The sequence below is a fragment of the Drosophila navojoa genome, chromosome 2 (genome assembly GCF_054131105.1).
Source record: "Drosophila navojoa isolate 15081-1374.11 chromosome 2, UAZ_NAV_1.0, whole genome shotgun sequence".
Classification (NCBI taxonomy): Eukaryota; Metazoa; Arthropoda; class Insecta; order Diptera; family Drosophilidae; genus Drosophila; species Drosophila navojoa.
The window spans coordinates 33,152,985-33,166,190 of NC_142890.1; the positions used below are offsets into that span (position 1 = coordinate 33,152,985).

General features: G+C 37.6%; 1 protein-coding gene and 1 long non-coding RNA gene across 3 annotated transcripts in view; both read right to left on the minus strand.

Annotated features, from left to right (window-relative positions):
* Snap25 (Synaptosomal-associated protein 25kDa) overlaps positions 1–10,546 on the minus strand; it is a 95,697-nt gene extending 85,151 nt beyond the window's left edge. Inside the window, exon 1 of one of the 2 annotated variants that reach the window (XM_089261335.1) lies at positions 10,366–10,546. The gene's annotated coding sequence lies outside the window, so the exon portion shown is untranslated. The remainder of the gene's footprint in view (positions 1–10,365) is intronic. The other variant, XM_089261333.1, reaches the window with a different exon arrangement.
* Positions 1–13,206, minus strand: part of LOC149092497 (uncharacterized) — a 171,868-nt gene that overhangs the window by 112,527 nt on the left and 46,135 nt on the right. The window lies entirely within an intron of this gene.

Genomic DNA, 13,206 nt, shown 5'->3' on the forward strand with positions numbered 1-13,206 from the left:
CTGAAATCGACGCGTTCTGCTTGTTACATACATTTCAACAAAACCATTATACCCTAATATCCCATTTTCAATGGGTTAAGGGTATAAACAGTGACGCTTCCAAATTCATAGCAACCGACTTATATGGTGACTGTTGAATTAATTAATTAATTAATAAATTAAAATGTCTGGTTCATGAGACACATGGTCTAAATATTTCAAAGCCAAGTCTAATTTCAATCTTTTAAATTCTCGTTGTGATGAGAATTATCTTATACGTTACCGTCCACATTTGTCCTAGGTGCTGGGATAGCAGGATTCCTCTGATCTATTTGCAGATTTTTTTCGATCTATTAATGCTCCTAAGGTCACCGCAGCCTCTCCGGCCACAGCCATTAGGACGTTGACATCATATTTCAGTCACCATTAATAAAATTGTATAAATTGTCTTTCGAAACTTCTGTGTTCCCTTCAATTTGGAAAGAATCTTTTATCATTCCCCTACTGCGAAATACTCATTTACACTCCATCAGCAATTTAGTAGCCAAGTTTAGCTCCAATACTGTAGAAAGTTAAGTTTTTCTCGATTTGGACTTCAAATGCAAAATCTGAAGTCAACGTGTATGCTGTATACGCGACGTACCCATCGACCCTTGAAAATAGCAAAAACCTAATTCGCGGTGGTTCACGGGGTACCCATCCACTGTCACTTTAGGCCTCACACTTGCGCAATTAATAAAAATCAGGTGGATTCACTCTAACAGCTGTTAGTAGTGCTGGAAATTACAGCGGACAGTCAGCTGCTCACTAACTTTGGTGAGTTGCTAAGTCCTATCAAAGACAGCAGCCTAACTTCTGTAGTGAAGTTGCTTAAAGCAGTTTTTAAAGTATTGCATACCTTCGGGCTCCCGAAGCTATTGTGGCCTGTAAGCTAAGGCTCATATTATTTAGTCGGAGCTAAATGGATGCCAAGATGAAGGACGAGGTGCAAGCTTTCGAGCGCCGTTCATCGTTGCAGCGATTGCCGCAGCAACAACAGAGGGCGTTACCGCAGCCGTTGACTTTTCCCCAACGGTTGAGTGCCAGGCACCCAAATCACTTAAGGAAGCGTTAGCTCAAATAGGAGTTACTATGAGTTAATAAGAGCTGGCTATGCTGGTCAGTCTCCACAAGACAGCCGAAGCGTTCTGTAACCGACCGGTTAAAAACTGCGATACACCCAAGCGGTAGAGGCAAGCTGCCACTGAGCAGAGAAAAACTCCCTCAAAAATGTAGAGGCCCAATAAAAGCGCAGCGAACCCAATAGAACCAATGGCTCTACGGGCTGCAGCTGGTAAATCCAATCAGGCAGGTCGACAGACCAATTCGAACAGCTGGACGGTAGTTAAAGGGTGGAAGCCTCTGCAAAAACAAACCAGAAGTGATGCTATCGCGATTACAGGTGTAGGTGATGGCAGCTATGCGGACATGTTTCGCGTAGTCAAGAACGACCTAAATCTAAAATATCTGATGGTGCATCGCGAAGACAGCTAAAGGGAAATTTTTGTTGTTGTTGTTGTTGTTTTGTTGACGGAGCATAGCACGGAGGCCCTGCAAAAACGGTAGGCAAGCCCTTCGGCGACCGAGCGGTAGATGAGCTAGCTAAAGGAGGAGGAGGCAATCAGGGTTGAACTGAAGGATAGCTCACTTCCTATTGAGGCCATCAAATATCTTCTGTAAGCTTTTAGTGGACAGCAAATATCAGCTACGGTTGCTCTTCCAGTTGGAAAAGCTAAAACTCTGCTCGAGCTTTCCAAAATTAGAATAGGATGGGTTGTATGCCGCACCCGAGCCTTGTTTACCCTAAACTCTGTTTCAAGTGCCTCGATTACGGTCATATGACAGTCTAATGCGGCAGCGACTGTGACCTAAAGGGCGCCTGTTTCAACTGTTGAGAGATGGGTCACAATGTAAAAGCATGTACCAAGCCACCAAAATGTACCCTCTGCGTCCGGAAAGGTGAAAAGCAGACGGACGGAGCAGACTATAAGAGCAAAATTTATAGACGTAGGACCGCCTGCTATAGAGCATGGGCAACGGACGCAAATGGCAAAGCTGTGTTTTGGGTATGTGGCAACTCAACGAACGTACGTGGCTGATATGGTAACTCTACAGATGCTATTTGGCCCCCAGCATACAGCTCAGCTGCCGAGGATAGGGGACGCAAGGCCATTATAGCAGGAGATTTTAAATCATGTACGTTATAATGGGGCAATCACGCAACAAATGCCAGAGGCCGTATCCTACAGAAGATCTTCGCCACACTAGATGTTGCACTGCTCAACACTGGTCACGAGTTCACCTTCCGACTGAAGGTTAGGTTAGGCTGGATACGGATCTGTGATTGACATTTGTCACTTCATCCCTCTTTCGGGAAGCAACATGGAGCCACTGCGATAGCTATACGGGAACGATCATACGGCACTTCTGTTGACAATAGGTGAGCCACCTGCCAGGGCGTCAACCTTGTGGAGACAGTCGTATCGGCTGGATACTTTTGATCCCGCGGCTTTTCAGATGCCATTCAGTCTCTGGGCACAAATGGTAATGCTGAGAACAGGGCATGCCAAACGGTAGCCCAAATTCGGAGTGCCTGCAATAGGAGCATGTTACGTCGCAAGCAGTTCACGCGACAACAAATTGGTGGAATGCAAAAATAGATGACATTCGACGCAAATGCATCTAAGGTCTAAGTTTTTTGAGAAACAAGTAGCTTACCAGGTAGCTAGAAAAGAGTTGAAGAAGGCCATGGGTGTATCGCAAGTAAGAGCGAATGCTTCTTAGAGTTGTGTGACTCAGCCGAATATGACCCTTGGGGCAGGATATATAAGATAGTAGTTAAAAGACTATACTCAGGTAGACAGGTGCAGCCTACGGATCGCTCGGAGGTTAAATCAATTGTGGAAACGTGTGGAAACGTGTGCCCCTGAGTCGGAGTCTGCTTATCAGAGCTCAACGAGCACTCAAATTGTTTTAGTTACAGACGAAGAAATCTTAGTAACTCTCAGAGGTCTTAGAACTAAGACAGCTCCAGAGCCGGACGGGATCCCAAATCGTGCGTTAAAGCTAGCCCTCGACTCGCACACAAGTATTATGCACAATAGTATATATACAACGAATATTTTATAACAGGAGACATTCCCTGCAACCTGGAAAACCCAGAACATGGTATTACTACCCAAGGCTGTCAAACCTCCAGAGTATAGACCAATCTGTCTCCTAGACACCATGAGAAAGGTATTTGCTCTAGGCTGGAATTTACCTTCGGTGCAATCTTCATATAACATTGTACCATTGCACAGTTTTAGTGTACAATATGATATTGCACTCACTGAAACATGGCTCAGTAATAATAATCATAATAGTGAAATCCTTTCAAGTAATTTCACTACTTATAGACTCAATCATTAATGTCGTGAGATCAACTCCTTTCTGCTCACCTGAGGATATACATAACCCCACTTTAGAGGTTTTATTAGCTGTTGATAATCATTTGACTTATAATTCTTTGACTTCTAAACCAAGTTGAAAATGTCCTGGTACACTTACAAGAAACTACATATTATTAACTATGTATAACGATTTTCACCCACTCGGAGCTTAAAACAAAAATTAGTGAATATTTTGAGGATATTTTATTCCTCCGGATCCTTTTATCGAGTAAATTCCAAATGTGCTCAATTGGCTTGAGGTCTGGAGATTGTAGCGGGGATTATGTGTGTATAAAAGCGACTCCCTCTCGAGATAAGAGGTGCGTTTCGGGTAATTATCTTGTTGAAAATAATAAGTCCCTAACTGGAGCTGTGTCGCAGTAATGTTTATCCATTTCGCTATCTATTAATGCTAGTTTCCCTAATCCAGATGTGTCCCTACACCTCCGGACCATCGTCAATTCAAATTACTAAATCCCACAATAAATCCGGCTTGTTTAGGTGATTCTCAGCAGATTCTAGACTTTTTTTATTGGCGTCGAAAATCAACAGTTTGCGGATGAACGGTAACTCCAGAGGTCAGAAATATATCCTCCTGTATTTTTTTGACCAGATGTTTTTGGATCTGTGCTTATTGTGGCCGAGATTTGGCATTCATCTCTGGCACTCAATTTTTGAACACGGCTTGGTCTTGGCAGGATTTCAAGTGTTGCCGTTTCCCGGTCGATATTATTATATGTTGCACACTGGATGGGGATCGTCTAATCGTTCGGCCAATTTCAAGCACTCCTTTCCCTTTTAAGTAGAGATTTATTATTTGACGCGTTTCTAATGCGAATTGCTTTCCTCGACCCATATTGTCAAATTACTCTCGTAAAAATTACAAAAATAATAATTCAAGTATATGTCTCAAAGTAAAGAAAAAATTAAATTTACCGTTTGCAATGTTAAAAACTAACTGTAAGCGGGTCAGACGATTTGTACCTCAACTTTTTATACCCTGAACCCATTGAAAATGGGAATTCAGGGTATAATGGTTTTGTTGAAATGTATGTAACAGGCAGAAGGAGGCGTGGCAAACCCCACAAAGTATATATATTCTTGATCAGGGCGACGAGCTGAGTCGATTTAGCCCTGTCCGTCTGTCTGTCCGTCCGTCCGTCTGTCTGTCCGTCCGTCCGTCCGTCCGTCTGACCGTATGTTTGAACGCGTCGATTTCAGAAGATATAAGAGCTAGAGACTTCAATGTCCGTATATATCACGCGCATATCGAGCTTATCACTAAAAAACGACAACTCATTCCGATATTTTTTTATCGATAAAAAACCTTATCGAAGATCACTAAAATAATTATATCTCCTACATCTTTCAAGCTAGAGTCTCCAAATTTAAAATGTATATTAAGATGAATTTTAGACAATTTCGGGTTTTGTTAAAATTTACCGCCCACCCCTAAATCCACCTCCCACCATCATCTTTGTAAAAGTCATATATCAAATACTAGAGACTTGTGCTTCGGTATACACATACATTTAAACATTATGATTACGTTCTGAAAGTTTCATTACGATCGTACGTCTAGAAATTCAATTATTCAACAAATAAGTTCTCCTAATATTGCAAACACTGCAGCGCAACCCAAGCGCAATCGCCTGTATATGTGAGTGTGTGTGTGCACGTGTGTTTGTTTGTATGCGTGTGTGTGTGTGTGTGTGCGTGTGTATGTGTGAATTATTATTGAATTATTATTGAATTATTATTATTACAGTTGCTTGTAGGGTTCAGGGGATCTCGTAGTCGAGCAGTCTAGACTAGAGCTTCTTTGGTCTGCGTTTAGGTAGTTTAATCCTCTTTTGGTACATGAAGGGATTTTTTTTCCTATTTCATAAATAAATACCTCTCTTATATGTAAAATAATCGTAATTCATAAATTTTTAGATAAGTTAAAGGGTATTTTCTACAACAAATATTGATTTAAGGAGTGTGCCTAAGCTTTTTTTTGCCGACTGTAGGTATTTTAAAGAACTTCGATTTATGTTGTAATTTGTCCCCATCCCGATAACCACCCCCTTGGCCTTATATTTATATGTATAGCCCTCTTTTTTTATGGCTCAGAGTATTTCCTAGTTGAGCTGTTTAATTTCAAATTATGTTGCATGTTTTTTTGCTATCCTCATGGCGCTCGTCACCTATTTTCGCTAAGAATCACTGTTGCCAAATCCGCGCTTTTCCCGTAAAATTTGGCTCTTTTGAAAATCTGCAAACGGGGAATACTACTAAAAAACTAAAATTCTTTATTTCCACTTTTTTATTTACTGAGCAATTTTTCGTATTTTTTAGCGTTAACTCGTCGTAGAATGAGGTGCTTTTAATTGTTGTTTAATTAAAACTAAATAGTTCAGTAGTTCAATTTTCAATGAACCGTATATAAAGTGGAACAAAATTTTCTACAGCTGGAAACTGTTAATTTGGCAGCCCACTATACTTTGTATGTGCTCTGATCGGTCGCTGGAGGTTCGGGCTGTGAAAATACTGCATGACAAAAACAGTGCGATGTGAGCACTCAATTAAAATGGTCCCTATTCCGAATAAAGTACAGCTCCCACGTTTTTCCTTTTGACTGAAGAGTATACATGCATAAATCTTAAAAGCGTTTGTCACACTCCGTTTGCCACCACAATGTTAGCGTTTTGCTATGTATCTATTTGTGGGAAGGGTATGTAAATATTGATCCGCATACTACTACATGAATGAGCGTTTGTGGCCTGTGTGCGCAACTCTTGTCGCCTGTACATTATTATTATAACGAGTCATGTTTATGTATGTTTATCTGTGTGTATCCAAAAATATACTATAATTATGTGTATATAATTAAAATTATTTTATACTCATTTTTAACCGAAACAAGTAAGAAAGCTCTGGTCGAGACTGCTCGACTACGAGATCCCCTGAACCCTTCGAGCAACTGATATTTCAATAGTAATTCGCACATACACACGCACATACACACACGCATACAAACAAACACACGCACGCACACACACACTCACATATACAGGCGATTGCGCTTGGGTTGCGTTGCAGTGTTGGCGATATTATGAGAACTTATTTGTTGAATAATTTAATTTCTAGACGTACGATCGTAATGAAACTTTCAGAACGTAATCATGATGTATAAATGTACATATGTGTATACCGAAGCACAAGTCTCTAGTATTTGATATACGACTTCTACAGATATGAGGGTGAGGGGGTGGATATAGGGGCGGGGGGGGGGGGGGGGGGGGGTAAATTTTAACAAAAACCGAAATTGTATAAAATACGTCTTAATATATATTTAAAATTTGGACACTCTAGCTATAATGATGTAGGAGATACATTTTTTAAAAAGCTTTCGATAAGGTTTTTATCGATAAAAAATATCGGAATGAGTTATCGATATGCGCGCGATATATACGGACATTTAAAAAAAGAGTTGAAGTCTCTAGCCCTTATATCTTCTGAGATCGACGCGTTCATACATACGGACAGACGGACGGACAGACAGACAGACGGACAGGTCCAAATCGACTCAGCTCGTCGTGCTGATCAAGAATATATACACTTTGTGGGGTCTGCCACGCCTCCTTCTGCCTGTTACATACATTTTAACAAAACCATTATACCCTGATTTCCCATTTTGAATGGGTTCAGGGTATAAAAATTGTCGTGATACACTAATAAGTTTATTAAATGCTGTGCAATATATGTATATACGAAATGGACAGTGCATATTATATTCAAATTGTATTCATTCATTGAAGAAATGTGTACGATTAAGCAAATAGATGTATGTAATAAGTATGATTGGCAATATCAAAGCATACGATAAAAATAATAACTGTCACAAATCGGATGAAAAAAAAAACTATTAAATCTAAGCAAAAACCATCAGCGTTTCTGTCCGATTTTTTACAATTTTCGCTTATTATACTCATTCACGAATGTGTAATGAGTACATTGATTTTTTGCAACGTCTGTCCGTCTGTCCGTAGGAATAGAGTCTATTTCGGCGCTATTGAAACTAGAGACTTGAAATTTGGAACCTATACTCGTGTATATCTCTGATTTATAGTGTTAAAATTTTACCGATGCGCCCACTAGGGGCGTGGCAAATCGGAAAATGCATAGACTGGGTTTTTGTTGGGTACCCGTGGGTATAGGCTGGAAAATTGAGTTTCGGGTTGGGTGCGGGCGGTTGCGTGTTACGCCGCTCAACCCGTTTTACCCGAAAAAGAATCCTGTTGATAAACTAAACTTTTTGATAGACAATTCAAAAAATCTTATAAAATATTTTAAGCATATCGAACTTAATGACAAATTAAGCAAATCTCTAAAGCAAGAAAAAAAAAAGTGCGTTTGTGAGGTACAGCAACAAATCAATATGTTACTTTTAGCAAAAAATGATTTAAATCGTATAGCTAATATTGAATTTTCTTTAATAGAAAATCTATTTACGTTTTTGAAACCGTTTAAGGATTGTTCCGATCAATTATCGTCTGAGAAAGAACCAATTCTCATATATGCATCATGGTATGAAAAGCTTAAAAAACAATGTAAAGAATAAATATTTGATGCCAACAATTAAATCAAAAAACTTTAAAGTTCTTTGGAAATACGGTTTCAGCCAACTTCAGAGCATTTGGTTGGGTTATTTTTAAACCCTCCATTTAGAGAACTGAGTTTTTTGCCTGATGAAAAAAATTCTATTTTGATGGCTGAAAATTATGAACTCTCAAATGACACAAATACGAACTGTGAATTCCAAGACTTTTTCGATAAAAAAAAAATTAAGCTTGGAAAAAATGCGATCGATTTAAAGAAATATTTGTATAACTTCTTGTCCAAATATGGGAATTTTAGATTTTTTGAAGCAGCCTAGGAACTTAAAATTGTTTTTGTCGCGTATGGTTTAGCTCTGAGCGAGACAGTTATTTCAGTTTTCGTTTCGCTCAAGTCAAGCATTGTCTTTTACGTATGTATGGGTAATCACGCGCAATTGTTGCGTTATATATGTATGTATGTTTTTTAGTCAAACTGTCTTTTGCTGAAAGTCTTTGTGTAAGCGAAAATCGTATTACTCTTTACGCGACACTTATTTGAGATCGTGACACCAATGAGTCAATGGGAAGCGCTTGACCAAAAGAAAGAGAGCCGCTTTTTATGTTATGTTATGAAGCAGAGCATATTCGATAAAACGATCAACTATCATTTGCAAGCCATGAAATAAAATTAAGAAAAATTATAATTATTTATTCCGCGCCTTTGACGATACTATCGAGACATTGAACCATCGATAGTTCAGTCGCTCGATAGTGCCCGACCATCGATAGTGACGATAGTGCCATCGATAGTTTGGCGCGATAGTTTGGTTTGAACGAGTCGATTTCAGAAGATATAAGAGCTAGAAACTTCAACTTTTTTTTTTTAATGTCCGTATATATCACGCGCATATCGAGTTTATCACTAAAAAATGACAACTCATTCCCATATCTTTTTATCAATAAAAAACCTTATCGAAAATCACTTAAATAATTATATCTCCTACATCTTTCAAGCTAGAGTCTCTAAATTTAAAATGTATATTAAGACGTATTTTATACAATTTCGGTTTTTGTTAAAATTTACCCCCCACCCCTAAATCCACCCCCTCACCATCATCTATGTAAAAGTCGTATATCAAATACTAGAGACGTGCTTCGGTATAAACATACATTTCAACATTATGATTACGTTCTGAAAGTTTCATTACGATCGTACGTCTAGAAATTAAATTATTCAACAAATAAGTTCTCCTAATATTGCCAACACTGCAGCGAAACCAAAGCGCAAACGCCTGTATATGCGTGTGTGTGGGTATGTGTGTGTTTATTTGTATGTGTATGTGTGTGCGTGTATTTGTTTTTATGCGTGTGTTTGTGTGAGTGTGCGTGTGTGTGTGCTAACTATTATTGAAATATCAGTTGCTTGTAGGGTTCAGGGGATCTCGTAGTCGAGCAGTATCGACTAGAGCTTTCCTACTTGTTATACCCTGAACCCATTGAAAATGGGAAATCAGAGTATAATGGTTTTGTTGAAATTTATATAACAGGTAGAAGGAGGCGTCTTAGACCCCTCAAAGTATTTTTTAATATACATTCATATGTATGTACATATAATTAAATGCATTTTATACAATTTCGATTTTTCTTAAACTGTAGCACCCAACCTTAAATACAACCCATAGCATTGTAAAAGGCGTATTTGAAATACTAGATACTTGTGCATTGGCATATCCATACATATCCATGTTTGATTATAGTCTAAAAGTTTTATGAATACGGGAATGTCTGTATGTCCATGCATATTCTCTAAGATACACTAATACAAAGATGAACAGACAGAGAACCTAACATGCATACATATGTACCTACATATATACATATGTACATACATAGCTAGACGCGTAATAGGATTGGGAAAAACATAGCATACGTGTATGCGCTTTGCTGTTGGTATATTTCTTGTACAATATTTAGGTTTCTGTTATGTATATATGCACGTACATATTTATACAACACCGTTAATCTTAATATTATGTAAAACATTAAAACATAAGAAAAGAATATTAGTTTTATATTTTGAGAAAATTATATACATACATACATACATATGTATGGAAGTAAGTGCATGATATCATTATCGATTCTGCGCACTTTTTAGAAAGACAATCATGTATTTACATACATATATTTAATATCTCTGACTGAAGATGATAATACAATTGGGTAATATTACATTTTTTTAAGAATAAAAATCAAACATCCGTCCATCTACATTTATCTGTTGTTTTTATCCATAGTGAAATAAATACAAATTTTCATAATGTTTAACTTACTTGATTTAAAAAGATTTTTAACGTAGATTAAAATAAATCTTGCACTTTTATTTATATATTACTTATTTGAGAAATAAAACTCGACTAAGGAATAATTTTTGCAGGACAAGTTTTCCGCTGTGATAAGAACTAACGATACTTTGTACAGTTCTTTTCCCGAAATGTTTCTCTACCCTTTAAAAAAGGCGTAAGGAATAGTTGGTTTTAAGACACTTTGTGTAATGGACATTTTAAAATTCATGGTAAACTAAAAACTTTTACTCAATTATTGCACACTAATGATATACTTATTAAAAGTATAAATAATATTTGTATATATATTGAGTACACCACCTTTGATTGGTAAAACAATTGTTATGATTAGATGTAATATATATTTTAAATTAACTCTTATATTAAATATATAATTTTTATTTTTTATTGTATTCATATACATACATATACATATATAACATATATGAAGCTTAATGAAATAATATATTATAAAGGGTATTTTATTGTCGTTGCATGTGGTTGAGACTCCCTCAATAAACGTAGTATTTGCGCGCGCATTATTTACAGTGTTGCCATTTCTTCCAGAGCACAAAAAGCTAGTACAGCTGCAAAGGATATATGTCAGTAGGAATATAAATATATTATTTGACTTTCTTTTTGGCTCGCTATAGTTAAGATTTGTAATAATGATATATATCGTTCATTTTGCGTTGTAGCATTAAAATTTTATAATAAACCATATAAAAAAACAAAAAACTCAGGCATTACCGACCTAAAATACACATTCACATCCCATCAGCAATTCAGTATCTAAGCTTAGCTCTAATACTGTAGACAATTAAGTTTTTACCGATTCGCCACGCCCCTACTGGGCAAACATACCTTCTTATAACGAGCTACCGGTATAAGCTAACTGCGATATTTGAGCATATACGGTAACGTAATGTGAATATGTTACAGGGTATTTGATATGCTTTCGAAAGCAGCGAAACCGATATTTTTGGGTCATCGATAGAGGAGGTTACTAGTAATTCAACTATCGAAATTTGAAGATTCTAGATCTAGATCTAGGAGATATCAACTTTTAAGCGGCGGTCATATATCCGCCATAATAGTGTTCAAATAGAGCAGAATTTAAAAAGTCACTATACCGTCAGGCCCGCTTTGCCACGCCCCTAGTAGGCGTAGATATATAATTTTTCCACCCATCTTTAAAGAATCGAAGCATTAGCTCATGTGCAAAATTTCAGCATTCTAGATTTACAACTTTGGGAGATAGTTTTATTCGACTTTCCACGCCCCCAATGGTCGGAGATATATCCGCCATAGCTCATTCACGATAGTGAAATGAGTAGAATTATATACCTATATACTATATATATAGTATATATATATACTATACTATAGTATATATATATAGTATATATAGTATATATATATATATATATATATATATATCTATATATATTGTGAGGAGCAATATTTCTATGCACGTATTAACGTACATGAACGCGCGTAGTTGATGTGTGTTTATATGCATATACGTGCATATACATGTTGCTCCACACAACGACGCGAATACTGTAGGTCAAGGTCCAACTATAGTCGGCCTCCTTGGCTCGCACGCATGACGATCATCGAGTAACGTTAGCCGAGGTGCCGTTCGTGCCGGGTGATAGTAGTGGACACTTTCACTCGCAGGGCAGCAACGGTACTTCGGCCAATGGGAGGCTGCCACGCAATTTAGTGGGAAAGTAGTGTCACCCAGATCACGCCACTTTACCGTTTTTATGGGAACGAGCAGGAAAAGAGACGCCGCTCCTGAGCCGAACAGGCCCCGTTATATTATATATCTATATACCTGAAGATATAGTGGTTTTCAAATAAAAAGTCAACAGAGAGAGTTCTCAGTGAGAGTGTACGGTCGTTTTCGTTTTCTGCTCCTCAAATTTGCCTGATTTTTTAATTAATAATTTTTATTAAATTGTTCACACAACTGCGGTCGGTTTGTTTAAATATTCCATTTCAAGGTTTGATCCGTGGTTTGCTGTGTTTCTTTTAAAATTGCTTTTTAATCTTGTTGAAGTTTGGTGCAGCGTCTTATTTACATTTAGTTTGCACTTTGCTCCCTGTCTTTACTCTTTACACGTTAGTTAGTGTGAGTGTGAGCTTAATTGCTCTCTCAATTTCGGTCGTCGTGCTGTGCAAATAACTCTCTGTGTTTCTTTCGTTACGCTCTGTAACGGCTGTTTTGTTGTTGACTATCTCTCTCAACATAATCTTTCGTTCTGCTCTTCAACGGCTGATTGTTGTTAGACTCGCTCTGTCAGCATATTTTACTCTATTTGTTTTTATTTCTGCTGCTTTTCTTTAATTTCTACTGTAATCCCAATTGCCAATATGAGCTGTTGCAAAAAATCTTGTACGTTCAGGCAGGCAGTGGACTCTGCACAAGCGCAATTTGTCAATTGCTGGTTGTGTGATAATATGATGAATATTAAATGTGCAGGTCTCACTGGTCGTGATTACGACAAGATTATGTCCACGGTAAAAATTGGTAGTGGGGGTGTACGCTGGTCTTCTCCGATTTGTTTAAAAAGACAGATCAATTTTTCTAAAATGTGCAGCGCTGCAAGGGCTCAGTTTTTAAAACTGAAAAAGATTTCTAAGCAGTTATCCAGTGATATGGCTGCTTAAGATAATATGTATATCAAGAAGAGTCGCGGCTAGGGTACTTTTATCTCCCGACAGAACAGTCTTTTATGATCAGAAAATGAGCGTAAATATGAATAATTGCAATCGTCGTGCAAATCTTTTAAGACTGGCTTATGCTCTGTTAAACTCAAA